This window comes from Amphiura filiformis, chromosome 12 (assembly GCF_039555335.1).
Source record: "Amphiura filiformis chromosome 12, Afil_fr2py, whole genome shotgun sequence".
In the NCBI taxonomy this organism is placed as follows: Eukaryota; Metazoa; Echinodermata; class Ophiuroidea; order Amphilepidida; family Amphiuridae; genus Amphiura; species Amphiura filiformis.
The window spans coordinates 9,320,684-9,341,544 of record NC_092639.1 but is presented as its reverse complement, the minus strand read 5'-3'; the positions used below and the strand labels follow the sequence as shown (position 1 = coordinate 9,341,544).

At 36.0% G+C, this 20,861-nt stretch overlaps 1 long non-coding RNA gene across 2 annotated transcripts in view; it reads left to right on the top strand.

Moving 5' to 3' along the window:
• The window catches only part of LOC140165311 (uncharacterized), a 78,403-nt gene that overhangs the window by 30,437 nt on the left and 27,105 nt on the right, over positions 1 to 20,861 (top strand). The window contains exon 1 of one of the 2 annotated variants that reach the window (XR_011860675.1): positions 4,490 to 4,669. The exons of the other annotated variant lie outside the window; for it this stretch is intronic. This is a non-coding gene — a long non-coding RNA (uncharacterized lncRNA). Of the gene's footprint in view, positions 1 to 4,489; positions 4,670 to 20,861 lie in introns of those variants that run through there. 2 annotated transcript variants of the gene reach the window in all.

Below are 20,861 nucleotides of genomic sequence, written 5' to 3'. Positions count from 1 at the left end.
CAGCGCAAGGAGTTAAGTTTGGAGAAAGCAGCGCAAGGAGATAACGGTTTGGAGAAAGCAACGCCATTTTTATGTGAGGATTTCATACACAAGGATATTTATAAACGCAAGTGTACACTGGACTTCGCTGATTTTCGCAGGACAAGTGAATAAGGATATATTACATCAGTCGTCCAGAACATTGCAAGAACTTTATGATCACCAAGAAGAAGAATGCTGGCTAAGTACTAAATAGTTAAAGAGTGATTATATTTGATTATTATGTATGTGCATTTGTTGTCATTATATTGTACCAATCATAACTTGCTTTCAATTAAAGACTTAGATTTTGTTAGCTTAATCCAACAGTGTATTTGTGTTGTGCATTTGTGTGAGTTCGGGTAAAAGGTGATTTTGGCCTTGAGTCAAATACGACTCGTAACACTTTCAAACTTGGAATGAAGTGAATATTTATTGACGCATGCGTTATGTAATCGCTCATTTCTTCGCAATCAGTCAACCGATTCCAGTCATATTAAAGCATAAGATGCAGAATAAGATGGGCTACACGCTGATTTTTAGATTTTTGGATTCTGATGTCTATTTCTCGACTTACGTCCAAATTCATTCGCCTGGTAATTTTTCTGGGACACCCTGTATCTTCATCCATATGTTGCCTGGGTTCTGGTGAATGTTTGGTAAAAATTGACCGACATTCATTCGATTATTATTTATATATCCAATTGTATCTACGTGCAAAAAACTAGTTCTGTCACATGTGTTACTCTCAGAAACTGTACAGAATTCTACCAAATATTCATCTACGATAAGTGCCAGCTGAGAAAACAGATGCGTATTGTAATAGGTATTCAAAGTTGAAACTTTATTTGAACACATCCGAAGTATCCCAAGTGTTCTGTAGATTTTTAGTGTAACCCGATACCATGATCAATTGTGATACCACTCCACTAGAACTCATTAAGAAAACCTTTGAACGCGTCAAGTGTTCTGCATTTTTTGCACATTGTAGGACATTTTAAATACCATTTATAATCTTTTGACGTGTTTGAAAAAATAAAACAAACACTAACATAAATTACAAAAATAACGTACATTATATTACATGTACGAAGTATCAAAGGCGTATAAAAATGCAGCAATTAGAACCCATGCGTGTCGCTAAAGCACTTATAACATGTTGAAATGCTACACTGTCTATGACCAGCATATGGCGGCGATTAACCACAATATATTACAGCTTATTACAATCTGCAGCTGATCATATTATGAGCTAATAAGCTATACTGCGCCAAAAAGTATCCTTACACTTGAAGAAAAATCCTAATAATATTTTAAAACTAAACCATATTTGGGTATGGGTAAATTTATTTGTTAATCTTATCCGGCACATTGTCACTCCCCATTGAATCCAATGTGACTTCAAGAAGCAAACTTACAAGCATTTGATTAGACTAAGGTCCCGTTTTAAAAGTGACAAACTGGCCTATTTAAAACTCCACGGACTAGACATCTGGTTTGAGAGTGGTGAATGGCTAATATATGCGTGCCTTTAATTTAAAACAAAAGGAATACGGAAAACAAAAGAAATGACAAATAAAATGAAAGTTATGAAAAGTACAGGGAAGTACAAACTGAAATAAAAACTTTGAAGAAACCGCAGTGTCTCATTGTTACACTTGCTGGAATCGTGCGCCTTGTATAGGCCAGTTTGTTACTTTTAGAACTGGACCTTCGTCTATTCAATTGCTTGTAACTTTACTTTTTGAGGTCACATTGGATTCAACGTGGTGTCATAATGTGCAGGATTACAAATTCATTCCAACATGGTTAATTTCAGTTTTGGAATTGTAATTATTTTTTCCAAGTGTAAGGATACTTTTTCGGCGCAGTATAATACACAAAGTTAATGATCTCATTCCATAAGGCTGTATATTAAATGTTAATTTAGCCGCATGCAGAGCATAACCAATTATCTTATGAAACGAAGAAACTCTAGCGCCCCAGGAATCAATCGCTTTCATTACTTAGTGTGGAAGAAGTGCCCTAAAACAACAAAGCTCCTCAAGGAAGTAATCTGCAACATCTGGAGAACGGGTGACATTCCGATAAGTTGGCGAGTGGGAGAAACCATTATTATCTCTAAAGATGAAAATACATCTGAACCCGCAAACTTCAGACCAATCACAATTAAGAATACAAGTGGTAACCTTGGAATGGGACTCCTAAAGATGGGCAGGAATTAGCAGATGTACCACCAACAGTGCTCTATACAGAAGTACGTGCTTCACCTTTTAAAAAATACTCATCACTTCTGTAAAATGCATGCCAGTCACCAAGCACCATCTCAACAGGTATTCAATAGATGGGAAAACACAGACTCTCTACAAAGACTGCCTCCATAGAAAACCAAAGCAATTAAGATTGAATGGAGTCAGAGAACTTGAACAAAGAGAGTGACATCTGATTCTGAATGAGATGTGCAGAGGTAAAACAGACAGAGAAGGCCTTGGTTTCAAAAAGAACCATGAATTATTAAAACATACAAAACCCCAAGAACACAGGAAATGCCTCACTGGCATGACTAGTCTGGCAAGGCGTGCCATCCATAGATTTCCGAAAAGTCCTTGCAGAAAACCGAAATAGATTTCCCAAACGTGTTACAGTATGGCGTAATAATTCTTTCGGTAACGAGAAGATCATTTTACATTAGAGTTTCATATGGAAACCGGTAATTTTTCGGGGTTTGCCAACAAGCCCGAAATCAAACCAATAATTGCCATTGCCTTTCATGTTGGGAAATTGATTCCCGGAATTGATTATTTACGCTCGTCGAAAGCCACTCAAGTATAAGAAATACAGGGGTTTGCAATAACTCCCCTCCTCGTTAGATATTTTGCAAATTTGCTTTGACGACGTAAATCATATCGCAGGGATTTGTTTTTGCAAAAACTATTGATCATAGACTATCGATCGTGTAATGGTGCAATTCTTACCCTGGTTTATATTGTATGGTACGCAAGAACGATTTTGCTATAGCCTTTTTGTTACTGATTCGTCTCCAACATCTACTCGTTGTACATTGGTATATAATATTTTGAAGTCATTGAATTTTCTTTTCTTTGCACTCTAAAACAGAACCCCAGCTAAATTGTGATAACTAAAACACCTATTAATATAACTAAATTATAACTAACTGTAACCCCGAAGGGCTTTTTGGCGACTGGGAGTGAAAGAAGGCAGGAATAAAGAGAGAAAACAAACAAAGAAGTTGTTTGCTCTGGGTGGGATTCGAACCGAGACCCCTTGCATGCCAAGCACTATCCCACCGACACTTAGCCACGTGTCTTACGCTGGCCGGGCCAGCGAATCCTTGCCCATATATCACTTAGGGCGATCACGTCATCACATCCCGTGGGATGCACGCACGCGCAGTGAAGTTGTTTGTAGTGTTTTGTAGTACTTAGGTTTGTTAGGGTTGAACCACAGAGGTCCACTATAAACAAGAGAAGAAACACTCTACATGTTCACGTAACCTCCTTCAACTCATTTGCATAGTTTTGGAGGTAGCGGATCGTATTCTGATTCGTTGAACTTCAAATTAGCATACTTTTAGAGGTTTCCATATTTGGTATTACCTAATTAATTATTAATACCGCTACGTTGTTTACATAGTGACGTCATTAGAACTGGTCGTTTCGTCAAAGATCCGACAAACAAACACTTCCACTTTTCTTTCTATTACTGTTATATTGTGAAATACCATATACCTGACGTGTTAGTTCAATATGATAGGAAAATATTTCTGGCGATGACCCCATGTTCACATTGGCTAAATAAGCTGTATTTTCGCTGAAAGGGGCCGGGACATGTCGGCCATTTTGTTTGCAAAAGGCATGTTCTTTTCCCGCGTTACCCGGAAGTGGCAGCACCACAACAAATGACGTCATTTCTGGATTTCAACCGGGACGGTTACGTTCACTGCCGTGCATCAGTATATGCATCAGCGTATCTAGACCACTTGGCATCTGACGTCATTGCCCGGCAGTATGCGCGTGCATTATGGCAATTTCAATTGTTCTTTGCCCTGCAGTGTGCGTACGCATCGTAGTCTGCTAAGGGCACGTGCATTTTAAATCGCCCGCCACATTTCATAAGTACATGAAAGCCATTGAACAGTGTAGCGGCTCGTTCGAGCATATCGATAGACGAGTCCCTCGCCTTTGTTGATAAACAGTGATGTCAAGTGGTCTCTAGGTTTTACTAAAGTAAAACATCTTTGGGTTGAACCAAGTAATGAAATGAAATGAAGATACGCCACCACATTTGTGTAAAAACGCTTTCACAACAGCACACGTTATATTGATGACGCTCTGGTTACCGGGTCTGGTTACCCTACTTTCAATATGACACAACTCATCTTCGGTATATAAACTGGCATATGACACGAGTAATAGGCAGTGTGTGCATCCATGTGACAGTAAAGTGTTATTGCATTTCACCTGCTTTTTTGCTGAGGTGTAAAAATGGTTAAAATTCGTTTATAAACAGCATCAACAAATTGGGTATTTGAAATTTCCTGCAATGTTGCTTCCCGTTTCTACTGTGTACTTAATTGTTATGGTGGTTTCTTTGATTTCACTGTCTGGCTTCACGTACAGCACAAGCAGAGGTAAGAAAGCTTAATATCTTTTCTTTCTTTTTTAAATTACTTTCATACCGCCTTACTTTCTCTGTACCACTCATACGCAGTCGCTTTTAGTTTGTAGATTTTCAAGAATTTTCAAGAATAGAAGTATAAATTTTGACGACTTTATGTGCTTAGACTATGTAGTGCACAGGGGGCGTACCGGTACCACCGAGCGAGGAGGGGGTCAATTTTAATGCTTAAATGAGCCAACATGATGACAATATTTACGATATATCTTTGAAAATATAAAAATTTCTTTTTTGAAAAAACAAGCTTTAAAATGATACCAAATTTGTTTTCATAGCGTTTATACTATCTTTGACGATTATTAATATTAATGCAAATCTGAGAAATGCAGCAATTATTATTTTCCAAATACAATTGCAATTAACAAAAATCAACAGGCAATCATTGATCACGTTGATTAGATAATCACCCTTTCTTAAATAGTACATTGTATAAATAAATGACTACAGTATGATGACTCTAAAAGTCAATTTTGAAACATTTTGTTATGCATGTCTTTTACGATTAGTTCTGTCGAAATTTTTCAGGCTTGCAGGAACTGGTAATTGAACAAAAAATAACAAGGCAATAAAAAATAATAGCAACCTTGACGTTTGTCTATTGTTGAACACTTTATCTGTATATTTTTTTATTAGCAGAGCAGACACTTTCATTATATTTAGTGGCCTAGATGTTTTATTATGAATGATCGATATTTACAATACAACTGATTGCACATAGGGTAAACGCCATAAGATGCCCATTGACATCTCGCCAAGTGCAACTTTTGATGATTTGAAAGGACTTTTTGACCCTAAATCTCCATTGTTTCTCAGTCAATTTTCACACATGAGGTGTCAAAATAAAAAGGACAATTTCCATAACAAAATGTATATTTCGGGTTTTTGTTTTAATGAACAACTCTAATGAAAGTCTGACGAAAAAGTGGTACATCAGTGCAGTGATGTGCCACTTTTTGGTTTCTACCTTAAAAAGCATATAAGCTACATTGACACCGATGCCACCAATACAACAAAAAGATTTGCCCCTTCATTTTGCATACCACTTTGTCCAATTTGTTTTTCTCATTTCTTCACAAAATGCAAAAAACCGCAAAAAAGTACCCCCTTAAAACATTGTAAAATAAACATTTAATAGGTTGGTTGCCGATTTACGGTATTTAAATTAACATTTAAAGAATTATATGAAATGATACTCCAAGTAAATTAGATTCGGTTTGATATCAATTCTAAATCTAATCTAATAAGTTTGTTCACAGACCAGTCTTTTCTATAGGATTGTTTTTTGTTATATCCCAAAACCTAAGGGTGTAAATAAAAAAATACCGGTTGATGGTGTGAAAGAGACAATAGACTATTTGTTTTGTTGATATACAATATTAGATTTTGAAATTTCATAATGCATAATTGCGTTTCCCTCCATTCAAACAGTTGAATTTGAAAGACCTCAACTAAATTCACTGTATATCGCGTCCAATATATTTGTGCATTATTTCAATCTTGTTTTGCTACCTCACTTTGTACAACTAGAAAAAAGGACTGTTGGTGAAAGCAAATTACATGGAGGGAATTGCAATTATACCGTTACTATCAAGCAAGACAACATTCCCGGAAAACATTATTAATGAGTAAACTACATTTACACCGCGCGCAATACAACATTTAAAATGGAAAAAATTACACCACGAGCTGCAACGCAAATTGGCCAAAACCAATTTATCTTCATCCATATGTTGCCTGGTTTCTGGTGAATATTTGCTAAAAATTCACCGACATTCATTCGATTATATATCCAATTGCATCTACGTGCAAACAGCTTGTTCTGTCACATGCTTGTACTATCAGAGACTATTATGTATTCTAGAACATACACCTACGATAAGTGCCAGCTGAGAACCCAGATGATCATGATCATTGTTATTAGTGTTCAAACTTGGCACTTTATTTAAACACATCCGAAGTATCTGAAGTGTTCTGCAGATTTTTGGTGTAACATTTCTTGTTGCTCCAGGACCAAAGGTAGCTTGCATGATGTCATTTCTATACCATGATCAATTTTGATATAACTCCCCTATACTTTGATCAGCTCGTAATCGACGGGAAATGTTATGTTTTTACCACTACACCCAAAAACAGACCCACATTATTAAAGAAAAATTCCCACCAGCAAATAAGGGCATGGAACTTCAATTCTTGTTGGGATTTCAGAGGCACACGAGCCCAGGTGCGCCATTAGGCGAACGTTTACGGTAATACATTACTATACACCAAACAAGCATAAAGATATGCAGTGGAGTGCCCCAGTTAACTCTAGTTCATCAGGGGTTTTCTCTAATACATCTCACTCAAGAATATGTCAGAAGCTACTGCTGATATGTGTTTAATCTGCAAAATATCACACTGTGTGAGGTCATACACCAACAATAACAAGAACAATAGCACCACTTTCGCATGTTTTTCTTCTTCGCCTCCTTCTACTAACTTCGTACTTTTCTTTCTTTTTCTTCTTCTTTTTCATTGATCACAATGTTGTTTTACCAGTTTCTGGTTAACCCAATAAATACTCTTTAATATTAATATGCGGCAAAATAGTTATACAGTCGGTACTTGACAAAGATGATACATGTTTGGAATTTTGTCAATAAAGATAATGCATACAATTAATACTTCTTTGCAGAAGAAGCAAAACGGGGTTTAACAATCATTTAAAAATGAACAAAATCAACAATTAAGTGTGAAGAAATTGTAAAATAATGAGGAAAGTAATGAATGAAATTAATAAAGTGAGATGCTGCAAAGAGAAGAATACCAATGATATTGAATCACAAACCTTAGGTAAACCCAGAATATTTTTTATATTATGGCATAATAATATTTATTGGAATACCGTACATCATGTCTTATAAGTACGCGTTGTCAATGATGCAGTTATTATTCCTTTCCTTCTAAACCATAACGATGTACCAATATCAAATCACGCAATTGGAAGTTATCTAACTGCAATCTACAATACTGAAAGGAGTACCTTCTTAGCTTGATCATACTGTTGTTTTAATGCCGATTTCTGGTTAACCTTTGACTATTACCAAGCTTATATCAGAACTAATGCTTAGTGTACAGTTAAGTAGCCATCATATTAAAGACTGTGTATACCCAAAGGCCCAAAGATGATATACCTGCCCTGCCCTGATTTACAAAGAAAACAATCTCTTTAAACATCATGAGTGTCAAGAGTAATTATGATGTCCTCATCATATCAAGCTTACGATCGGAGTCGGGTTAGAATATGTCATGAAATATATCTTTGTGTGTCACTTTATCCAACAAGTCACTGTGCATTGCTATATTTTAAGCATGCTAAGAGTGCCACAAACGAAAAATAATATGCTAGCAGGTTGTCATTTGAGACCCGAAAGAATATTTTAAAGGGTACTTGAATATCACATCAGACGTACACTTCAATATGGTTATTGAAATCCATGATATGTGACAAATCAGAAAAGTATGCCATGACATTATTATGAATTGAAACCATTTAATTGCCAATGTTTATATACGGCTGCATTGTGTCATATGGTCATTTTCATATGGATCGCAGTCGTGATAGGTGAAAACTATTTTTGAATGTTTTGCCATGCACATTAAATAGACTGCACTCATCACCTGTCATGTCTGTGTATGTGTGCAGTCATAGATCATAATTCAATACCGCTCTTTTCAAAGACATTAATCGTACAGGTGCGAGTGAACCTTACATGGACTCTACATTTAATGTCCATGGCTGGTGTGCTCATATCTTCCAAAAAAGAGGGCACATTGTAAAATTGTGGTCTTTACACTTCATCGGTTTAAAACAAAAAAGTGTCAGGTCATCATATGTTGGAGATTCAGCCTTCTACTCTTAATTGATAATAATATCTTATCACTATGAGAGTACTATGTATGAGAAAATGAGAAAATATTAAATTTTCAAAAAATCAAGCAGAAAAGAAAATCGTACTTGAAATTATCTTTTTATCTTTGAAAACTATGTCATAAAGAACTAGGTGTATTGAACGTACCATTTGAGACCCAGAAATTACGATGGCGAAGAATGTTAACTGTCAAAAATGTCTTTTAAAGGGTAAATGAATATCACGACAGATGTACACTTCAATATGGTATTGAAATCCATGATATGTGATGAACAGAGAGAATGCCATGACATTATTATAATATGAAACCATTTATTTGCCAATGTTTATATCCAATCATCCATCTTTTTAATAACGGCAGTATAGCGTCATAAGGTAGTTTTCATGACATTAAAAAAAATATTATAAAAAGGTATTCTTCATTAATGTTCATCAAGCCTAAACATTCAAAGGAATAACTGAAGCGGATTACTGAAAAAAGCATCAATGGTCCGTCATAAAATCATCTTCTTGTCATCTTGGATTAGATATAGACGAATCCATAATTCTACTCACTGTTAGACAGTTTTGGGTAAATTACATTACTGAGGAAGTTTATTTTGAATTTGTTTACATAATTATTTTTCATTAAGTGTTAGTTATCATTGTCAGATATGTTATCTTTTTATTTTGGCCCAAACAGATGAGGCAATACAAAGAAAATCGAATACCAGCGCATATGTCGCCAATGCGAGCCACTCCGTCGATCGTGACTCGGGTCGGTTCATTTGATGCATTATGAGCGTCCCACACGTCGTATATGTTCAGTGTTATATGGGTATCGCGTACGCGTTCGACTGATATTTTGATCACAATAATTATTAAAACGTCTCGTTCAGTTGTTTTATTCAAAATCTTGAGATTTTGTCCCAAATCCTAACACCTAAAGCCTTGATGTTTGCAGGTTATATTAATTTACTAAAGTACATTGCCATCGTGTAAAAACAGAATTTTGAAAAAACATTGAGGGGGTCCTCCTCAGCAAATGTTTTCATTTTGTTGATCTGCAGAAAATCTTAATTGATTTATTTGTTTTTCATTTCTCATACATGATTTAGCTCCTTGAAATTGTGCTATTGTGGGGGTCGGGCTTGCGTCCTCAGTGGGGGTGATGGACTCTGGCTAGAATGGCCCATCGATTCTATCAGTCGAGGGTTGAGAGCCAGAAAGCCTCAACTCACAATCACCTGCTCCCACAAAATGAGCATAAAGTCGCCAGGGCACTATAGAAGATAAAGTTCATTAATCATGACAAAATTCAATAGAAAACAAAAGACATTGCGGAGGAAATATTGATTTTTGAAGGCCAAAGCAAGGAGCCAACTTTATGCTCATTTTGTGAAAGCTGGTCATAGTGAGTTACGGATTTCTGGTTCTGAACCCTCGTGATGTTGGTCTTGGTCTCACTTCATAAAATGTACATTGTATTGATAAACCTTGAATTGGAAAATTGACTAAGATGTTGTCTGTATTCTGTGCTAGTATTCTATTTTTTGCTTGTACTAGTATTGTCTTGTTTTATTTGCAACGAAATGAATAAAAGCTCTTTTTTCGGGCATGAGATATAAAAAACAAAGCCTTGATTTTTGCAGGTTGTATTAGTTTACTATCGTGTAATTATAATCGTGTGAATTTGGAAAAATATTGAGGGCGTCCTCTTCAGCAAATGTTACACTATGGCTTTAAAGGTCCATTTAGATATTTAGTGTTTGCTCATCCGGATGATCGTAAAAATCATCAAAATTCAGATTTTGGTACCTTTGTCATTGTCATAGATGTGCTAACATAGCCTGCTGAAAGCCGTGTAGGCCTACTTAAGACAAAAAGACATTTATATGAATCTGTAATTTATAAATTGATCAATGACAGTATATTATAAATTAGCTACATGTATTTGCGACTTCAACTTCGTCAATACTGCTGTTTTCTTTGTTTTTTTGCCAAATGTTTCATTTCGGAATACCAAATGACAATAATTGAATGACTTATCCTTCCCTTTTAAGCAATTCATAAACAATTTTAATATTTTTTACGTCTTACGCTGGGATCACTGAATGGGCCTTTAATGATCTGTTCATTTTGCTGATCTACAGACAATCTGAAAAATAACACATCGTCCATCGAGTATTGGGCGAGGAAATAAAATATACCTTGTCCTTCAATATTACTTCAGAACAACAACATTAACATCCATTGAAGTGAGAAAGCTGGCTTTCACGAATGTTTGCTTCATTCACTTTTTCTCCGTATGAAGAGGTCGTCTTTCTCTCTACATGTTCTAGCCCTATTAATAATACTTCTCTCTTGTTCATGGTTCTGTTCAGCCGTAGTATAAAATGCATTTTTTTATCCTAAAAGACATGCATTCCGCTATCACACATTCACCTGAACATGGCGATCGTTGACACGTTATTACGATAAGCCGTTTTTAGACGAAGGCTAAGATTGTAAGGTGTCGTAATATTCGAGGGATAATTCGTGGGTTTGGATATTTAGAGTGACGTGCTTGGGTGATGACAGCTCGAGGGGGCGACACTTTAAATTTTCAAGCCCGTCTGAATACGGCTTAGAATCTGATTATAGACGAATCCAACGAGCCCAGTCATGGTCAGGATTTGGTCGGCCATCTTTGGGTCCCCGCAACACCAAAAAGCCGCTTAAAAATCGATGTTAGATTCTTTTGTGTTGTAAACTGTCATCATTCTTTTGTCTACGTGTAACACGGGTGATAGAATGCAGTTTAAAATACCCTCCAAGGCTGCATTATTTCACATTTTAGGTGAGATTGAGCCGACGGGGACCCAACTTTGGCAGCCATTGAGGTAAAGGAATGCGTGAAATTGGATTCGTCTATACTGAATTATGCAACTTGGTTGAGTCTTTTATTGTACATTGTACATTGTCATGAAAGTCTGCAATGGCTGATAAGGATGAGTGTTGTTGTCCTGATGTTATATTGAAGGACAAGTATAGTTTATTTACTCACCTCCAATAATGAATAAAAGCAGTATTGTACGCTTTTTCGTTAAAATAATGTTGTTCCTTTAGATATGCAAATCGAGGGTTGAGAACCAAAAAGCCTTAACTCAACAAATGCCATTGAGAGAAAAACAAGTTTTAATATTTTTATAACTAACAATGTAAGTGTTTGAACAGATTCATCAGGATCGGTATAGTAAACTGGTTAACAAAGTTCTTTGTATCTGATCCAGAATATTCACACTTGTGTACGTTTCAACAACACCTGTTGTCTTTATCAACACTTAATGTGTAGTGACTGCTATTGGCAACCGATGCTAGAAGTAGTTCCAGCGTTGATCTTGGAGTTGCCAGTTGGTTTTCCTCCAAGTTTTTCTCCAACTATCTCACATAATTATTTGATGAGTTTCTGAAACAGAGATCTAAAAAATCTGCAATATGACGTTTGATTGGGTTAAAGTTTTATGACTGGAAGAATTTGTGGGTGCTGGTGATCATTATGGAACCAAAATCTCAAAATGGCCAAAAGGTGAGTTAAGGCTTTCTAATTCTGAACCCTCGAAGTGTTTAAAGAGAAAGCACGATCTTTGTTATGAACATGATTTATATATTTCATTGCTCCCTTATTTGCATAAAGTTTGTACTGTAACCAAACCTTTTTCAAATTAATGTGATAACACTGGATGATATTAAAGTTAGTATGGTAGCTTTATTAAAAGGATTATGATATAAAGTGAAATGGAATATGACATCCTGGAAAACAGGATTAATAAATATTCTAAAACGGCCACAAATTATTAAATTAGACTTTGCTATAATGTATCTTCGTCACGAGTGGAGCTAATGCACTGCAATATTCCCACAGGATATCATACAGACTGATCACTAACCGATGAAAATGAATTAATGGACGATGGGTTATCAATTTCGATTATCTGTAGATCAACAAAATGAAAAGAACATTCGTTTATGATGGAACATTCATACATGTTTCATGAATCCGTCAAAATTAATTAAAGGAACATTCTCTTCCACTTATTATATTAGCGGTTTTTTCTGACGAGAAGAGGTAGCTATAATAACTACCTCCTCGAAACAAATTTGTCGGAAGTCAATAAAAATGTGGTGAAAATGAACGAATCCATCTTTAATTTGAATGTACATTGCTCCTTACCTACAGTCAGTCTACTCTGAAGTACAAAGTACCGACACGGACGCACACATTGTGCCGACTTTGAAGGCACGCATACCTCAGCAGAGACGCAGCACTGCGCGCTGTTTACGCGCGTGTTGTCACTTTGTACTTCAGAGTGGACAACTAAGTTGAGCACTTTCTGAAGATAATATTTTGGCACCATTTTGTCTTTTCTCACATTCCTTGTTAAACTTCTTCTCTTCATTAAGTTCCCTTAAGTTCATATATTTTATGGCTTGAATTTTATTATGCATCATAAAAGAAGATTATTACTATGTCGCATTGATAATGTTTTCTGATACAGGAGATAAAAATATCAACATTGTTTCATGTTTAAATCATTTTAGCATTCTAATTATTCACTGTCACGGGTGACTAATGTGCACTAAATTATCTCAATAATTCATCGCGCCTTTGTATTTTTGTGTGGGTGGGGTAGGGGTAATCACACACAAAATAATCGGAATAAAATCGCAGATTTTACACCTCGTGGAATGAAAACGCCAGATCGTGGGTCCATGCGTCACTTTAAAGTACATGTATTTCAAAAGTTCCGCATACTAGTAAGAAATTCGATTGCTGAATGTTATTGGTGTTTGTGTGTTTCTCTGTTCAGTTCATGAATGTAATGGGCATTATTAAATGCAATACGACACTGCAGACTAGTTACACAGGAATGCACTCAAAACACGTACATGACCAATTAGACGTCAATTTGCACACGTTTCTAGATACGTTATGCACGTCTTACAATAAAAGCTTGAAAAGGTTCGTTTTACACACAAAGATATAATTATCAATGTGCCACATTCTCAATGAATGAGGTGCTGTTCTAGCCTCTTTAAAGTTCGCGATGATTTCATTTATCAATGAATATTAGATAATGTGATGGTGGTAAATTTATCACAGCCAAGTGTACAATTATATACCTAATGATATTGAAGGGCAATAGAGGATACAAATTGATTAATTTTTTTGGTAATTGATTTAATTAATCTCTTTTGAGGAATCGGAGCATTTTGAATATTTGCCCTCTGTGCAAGTTTATGATATTTCGCCTTAAATCTTTGTCCGATTTTAACATGATCGGAGTATATTTTACTTCATTCTGAGTTTACATTAATCAGTGGACTTCGGTTGTATATATAAATGCGCATATATAAATGCGCACGTGACCAGATGGCCAGTGCCATGTTCGTGTTACCTCACTGTCAATCACTGAAATTGCGACCACAGTTCCTATTCCAGGTGGTGGCCGCATTGCATTATCTAAATTCAGTAAATTTTCATCGTCAACCGTGTAATTGAATGGGATTATTTTGAAATTTTAAAACGCTTGAAATATCACAAACAAATAGGCCTATGTTGATAAATAATATAAATACAAGCTAAAACCGTTGGGGTTCGATAATGAACCCCACAAAATTAACCGACTATATTGGAAAATGCCATACGACCGGGCGGTTTCACAAGTTGCCGGCTCGATCATGACGTCATCCGCCGCCTGCACAGTTCTGACCTTAAAGCCAATCATGTCCCCTTTCATACTTTCATGCCGTTGCGACAAGAGGCATGACTTATCAGCCATTCACAAGTCTTGATTGTGTCTGTTTGTCTACAATGCGCGTGTGTCACGCCGCTCGGCGGCAAGCAGCATGATAGTATGAAACCAGCACTACGTCATAGATATGGCCAATTGGCACGCCCATTTTGCACGGAAATTATGAAATATAAGTTTGTAAATCAGCTATATCTAGCTTTTCCGTAGTTAATTTTTTTTTTCCGTGATGGAAAACGTTAATAAAGAGTTTATCTTTCGGGTCAAGTTATTTTACCCTTTGCAATCAATGCCACTATTTTGCATTTTCCCCTATACTTTTGCACGGGGAGTTTATGTACATCCGGGTACCTTATATCGTTTAATACGGTATGGCGACTTGTAGATGTCACGTGCGCATTTATATATGCGCATTTATATATACAACCGAAGTCCACTGTTAATGAACTGTATTTGTGATATTTGTAATAAAACGACGCTTAATTCATACGATTCATTCTCGATATTCATAAGACTGTATGTAGGCGTACGGGGTAGTACCTCAGGGGCTGTGTAATATTTGTGTGTAACCCCAGGGTGGTGAATTCTCAAAATACAGAACACCATCTTAATAAAACCATAGCGCGGTGTTCTCGAATGGTGTTCACCAGAAAGTCTACAAAAGTGGACGCCAAGTGCGTGCACAGAAGATATAGGCCTCTTCATATCAAATAGGCATACTTGGGGCAAAAAAACAAAGAATATCAACAGAAAATTAAGTTTTATTTAGACAGAAATGATTCTTACAAGATTATACTTTCACGGTACTCACAAGAGGTTTTTTGTATGAACTCTTTGTAGCTCTTATGTGTTGGGGTGTGTATAAACGCGTATTTTACATTCAATGCCATCGCACAGGGCCAGACTCCATTATACATTTGCTTCAGCAACGTTTTTGAGTACGTGAGTCCGATGTAGAAATGCCTTTATCTCTGCCAAGTAATCGTTTCATGTCAATAGATAGAGGCAATTGACAAATGTTTTTTTTTTTGCGTAGGCCTATCATCTTTTGGGTACTTTCGTGATCGAATTCCGTATGTCTTCTGTATTATTAATACATTTTGCCCTTTATACTATTTCAGTATCGTTCCAAGTGCTTCTGATAGCTTGATAGGTCTGCGTTTGTAGTACCCCTTTAGTTTATATAATCATTTTTATATGAAGAAAAATATGCGTTAATTTACATCTGTTGACAGTCTGGGACGCGACGAAAATAAGGCATTGACGGAATGCCGTTAAAAATCATGTCGAGGACGCCAGACAAATGTAAATAGATTTAGACGGAAACGGGACAACGTCCAGCCATGCCAACGCTATACGATTAAGGCGCCAATTGTGCTAACCATTAGTGGGGCAACTGACGGCAAACCGCCAATACGGTAAAATTTGGTCCGAAGAAGCAAATTTCAAAAAGGGCTACATACCTTAAAAACAACTACCGTCACATTGTTGACATGATTGTCTAGAAAACGTATGAAATACTTTTGATATGAATTTTTATTTTGAAGGAAAAAAATGTGTAAAAGCACTTCAAAGATGAGGTAATTTTTCACATGCATAAGCGCATTTTGAAGGTATTTTCTGGTTCTTTCAATCATCTAACTCTCAAATGTCGCATGCATGTTGAGATTCATTGCCTATATCGCAATGCTATTTTACCAATATTTCAGTAGTGTCAAAAACGTTATTCAAAATGCAAAACTTATCAAACACGTTACACCTTATTCAGAACGCAAACGTAAACGTTTGCGGGTTCGAGCCCCGTCAGGGCCAACGTGTTGTACCCTTGGTCAAGACACTTGATCTTGCTTTCTCACTCCACGAAGGTGTAAAATGATGTCAAAACCAAGATTGCTACATGTATAAACCAAGATGTTTGTTTGGTTACCTCTCTGCATACGTAAGAGGTCGTGTTGTTTCCTAGCTGTTACAATCTCCATTTTAATTAATAACAATATGTCTACGGCTCTGATTACACAACACACTAATGCAGCTTGATTACTGAAAGATCATATGTAGGTATAATTGATCAAATCGCAGGGTTTATAATTTTCAGGGTCTTTGATCAAATGGATATTTTTATCGAAAAGACAAGCATTCCATCACGCATTGACACATACATTTACTATTACTGTCTGTTCAATTAGCTTAGATTCTTGAATTTTTAAGATATTTGAAAAAATAAAAACTTGTGGCCAAAGTCATCAAAGAAAAGTGTTAGTACAGCCTTAGACCTAACGTGATTTATACTTTTCAAATTCCCAAGTTCAATTTAAAACCCCATTTCTTTTCAATTTTGCCTCATTTTGGGCAGTTACTTGGGTCCACCGAAAGGGTTCGCGACCTTTTTTACAAATTGAGTGGGACGGTCCATTCTCAACTTAGGGCATAGACCCTATCCAATTTAGCAAAACAGTCTGTCCACCAATCTGTCCTGCCATTTCAATTGTTATACCGTTCCGGTTATTGGATAGGTTCTATAGGTGATGATGCATGGTCCACCGGTTTTTGTTACACGAAATTATATGGCGCGAGTACGTTTTATGCATAACATTATTCTGAGCATTATTTTTTCCTAAACAAGGACATTAAAATTATGGATTTCGTTCTCATTTCAACTGGTTTACAATGTAAATTGAGTTTTGTTTAATACCACCATTCCTTCCCAAGAATATCAGCATTCGCTTGACATTTTCAGATACAGTAACTTTGTAAGAAATATTTTCTGTAACTGTAACCTGATTGTTTTAAATAATATTTTCTTGTATAAAAGTTCTTTTGTTTCACAGTTTTTTCAGTTTGTATTCAACAAACAAAACGAAATAACAAATTGAAAATAAATGTGTAGTTTTATAATAGGCCTATAGGCCTACACCTTCTCAGACCCATTCTCAGACCCATTCGCACAATAAATAAATAAATAAATAAATAAATAAATAAATAAATAAATAAATAAATAAATAAATAAATAAATAAATAAACAAATAAATAAATAAATAAATAAATAAATAAATACACAAGGAATGTATTTATATAAGCTGGGCCTATTTTAGAAAACCTTAGTTCCCATAAATAATAACGTAATGTTTCGACAGTAGGGTTTCAACACAAATTAGGCATACTGGCAAATATTTTGCTGGACAATACTTCCTGATGCGGATGGTCGAATAAACCAATCTTTGCGCATTGTGACATTCGTCCCCATTGCTCTAAATGGATTGATTCCAAAAAGTTTATGGTACCCGACGTTCTACGGCTTTTTATAAAAATATCGCGGGAAAAGACCAAAATTGAAAAGAAATGGGGTTTTAAATTGAACTTTAGAATTTGAAAAGTATAAATTACGTTAGGTCTAAGGCTGTGCTAACACTTTTCTTTGATGACTTTGACCACAATTTTTTAATTTTTCAAATATCTTAAAAATTCAAGAATCTAAGCTAATTGAACAGACAGTAGTTTCAAATGTTGTTTGATGGAGATTCATACAGTGTAATTTCTAAATTATATGCGACATGGCTTGATTAGAATCGGAATATAATGCATAGTTATCCTGAAGCTCGGCTGGGTCTTTCATTCAATGCATATATGATCAAAATCCTACTATATTGATGATTAATTTCGAGCAATCAAATATAATCGTGATAATAAAGAAAAGAGTCTAGAAATGTAAGAAAAGACTGATTGGTACCTGAACATACACTTCTAGTGCCCGTTTCTATTCATCGTTATGTATTCTTCTCCCGTGCATTATTTTTGCGAACTACCCTTCATAGCCCAAATTATATAAACCTGCACGCTAAACAATGCATTATCTAAAACCCGCACGCTAAACAATAGATTCTAGATAATACGTGCACGCTCAAATACTAGAAATACTACTTTCACATAATTATATAGTAGAGTTAGGTGGCGCTTTCGACACGGAGGTCACATAACTATATAATTGTCTGTTTGATATATATACCATCAAAAAAGTACGAATATACATTCTGTGGTGTTAAAATGGTATAGTTACAAACGGTGTTCTATTTTGCAATTATCATTGTCATAAATTATGATTAATGACCTCAAATAAATCAAACATCAAATGAGAATAATCGAGCTTCTATTAATTAAAAAAAACAAAAACAGGTGGATCATAATTATACAAGATGACACCATTGCAAAATATTCAGCATTTTACAAATGAAATACATGTAGGCCTATATCTAAAATAACATGGCCGGGCCCGGGAAACACACACTAGCGTATAATATCATGATCATGCTTTATAATACTGAACAAATTGTAAAATCCCAATGTCGTTTGTTTTAATATAAGTAGATTTTAAAGTTCAAATTATAGAGCTATAAAGTCCAGTTGATATGTTTTTTTCTCATCTCAATTCACCGTAGTACTAGTCGGACATCTAAATTGATCGTTTCCAGGTGAATTGGTTCAGTGCTCTCTGTGTTCGAAACCACGATATTAAATGATCACAACATAAAGTCAATTGGTTACAAACCATGCGTGAATAAGTTACTAAAGTATGACGTATGGCGCAATCGATACCATTGATAGCTAGCTTATACAGGGATTGATTTTCTTTACCAGTTAAATGCTACCTAGCTGGTCAATGGCATGGCCTGACGGTGTTTTTTAAATGTAAGATATTTTCCCTAATATTAAAACTAATATAATGAATGCAGCAATTAATATTGCCTATTGTTTTAATACACTCAAAGTGTATGACGGATAATGTACTCGTGCAAATGCATTCGTCAAGATAATTGCACTTGCCATGGAGTTATTGCATTTAGCTCTCGAGCCTATCGGCTCTCGAGCTAAATGTAATAACTCCACGGCGCGTGCGATTATTTTGACGAATGCATTGCACTCAGTTCATTATCCTTATTATACTGTTCGTCACACTTCATCGACCAATAACGTGTGCAGCTTTGCCTATGGAGTAGGAATCATATCAGGATGTGTGGTGAGATCATGCTGATTATTAGTTGTATTTTGATATTTTATATTATATTATCCAGCAAAATCATCAAAGTCTGAAAGTAATTGAATAAAACAAAAAAAGAAACACAGTTAAAAAAGCAAAAAAAAAAAAAAAAAAAAAAAAAAAAAAAAAAAAAAAAAGGAACAACAACAACACCAAAACAAAACAACAGCAGCAACAACAAAAAACAACAACAACTAGTGGCAAATGGTGGTCATAGACCACAAACCTAGCTGGGCGTGTTGGTGTTGTGGAGGTATCTGACCCCTACAAAATGGTCCAAAAATGTTCCCCTGGTCATGAGGTCTGTTGTCACTGTGTTTGAGTCCCGTACTCCTTACAGATGTCCAGAAAATGCAATTTTACGATTTGATCCCAGATGACCTTTGACCTGACCCCTGCAAAATGTTCCAAATATGTTCCCCTGTCATCAACTTTGTTGTCACAGAGTTTGAGCCCTGTACTCTTTATAGATGTCCAGAAAATATGTTTCTGAGATTTGACCTCTGCATGACCTTTGCCATGACCCCTGCAAAATGTTGCTCTGGTCATGAGATTTATTGTCACTGAGTTTGAGCCTCATACCCCTTACAGATATTCAGAAAATGAAATTATAAGATTTGACCCCAAATAACCTTTGACCTGACCCTGCAAAGTGTTCCAAAAATGTTGCCCTGGTTATCAAGTTTGTTGTCACCAAGTTTGAGCCCCGTACCCCTTACAGGTGTCTGGAAAATGCACTTCTAAAATTTGACCTCTGTATGACCTTTGACCTGACCCCTGCAAAATGTTCCCCTGGTCATGAGATTTGTTGTCACCAAGTTTGAGCCCCATACCCCTTACAGATGTCCAGATAATGCAATTGTAAGATGTTACCCCCTTAATGACCTTTGACCCCAATTCTGTATGCAAGTTAGAGGCGCGTGGTATAGCCGATGCATATATGCAAATGACATCATTGTACTATATTATATGTGGCAGAAGAAGCATTTTGAAGGTATTTGGTTAAATACCGGAAATGCCCCCTTAATGACCTTTGACCCCAATTCTGTTTAGACACTATGGGCACTGGATATAGCCGATACATATGTGCAAGTTACGTAATTGTAGGGTGTAACATGTAGGAGGAGAAGCATTTTGAAGTTTGTTGCCAGAAAGAAGAAAGAAAGAAAGAAGAACTAGATCTGGTTACAGATCTGGACCTAGCCGGAGCCGGAAATGCCAGTCTTAAAGTTTATGGACATCTCATACCATTAATGGTGCATCACTGTAGCACGTAGGGGCTTTATCCGTCTTCCATAGGCTGAGATACAGCTACTTTTCCATAATTTTAAACATTTTTTTTGCAAATTTGACGTTTTGACCTCCTTAATGACCTTTGACCCCAATACAAAAAAAACCTCATATACACCACGAAAATGCATTGTTACAGTT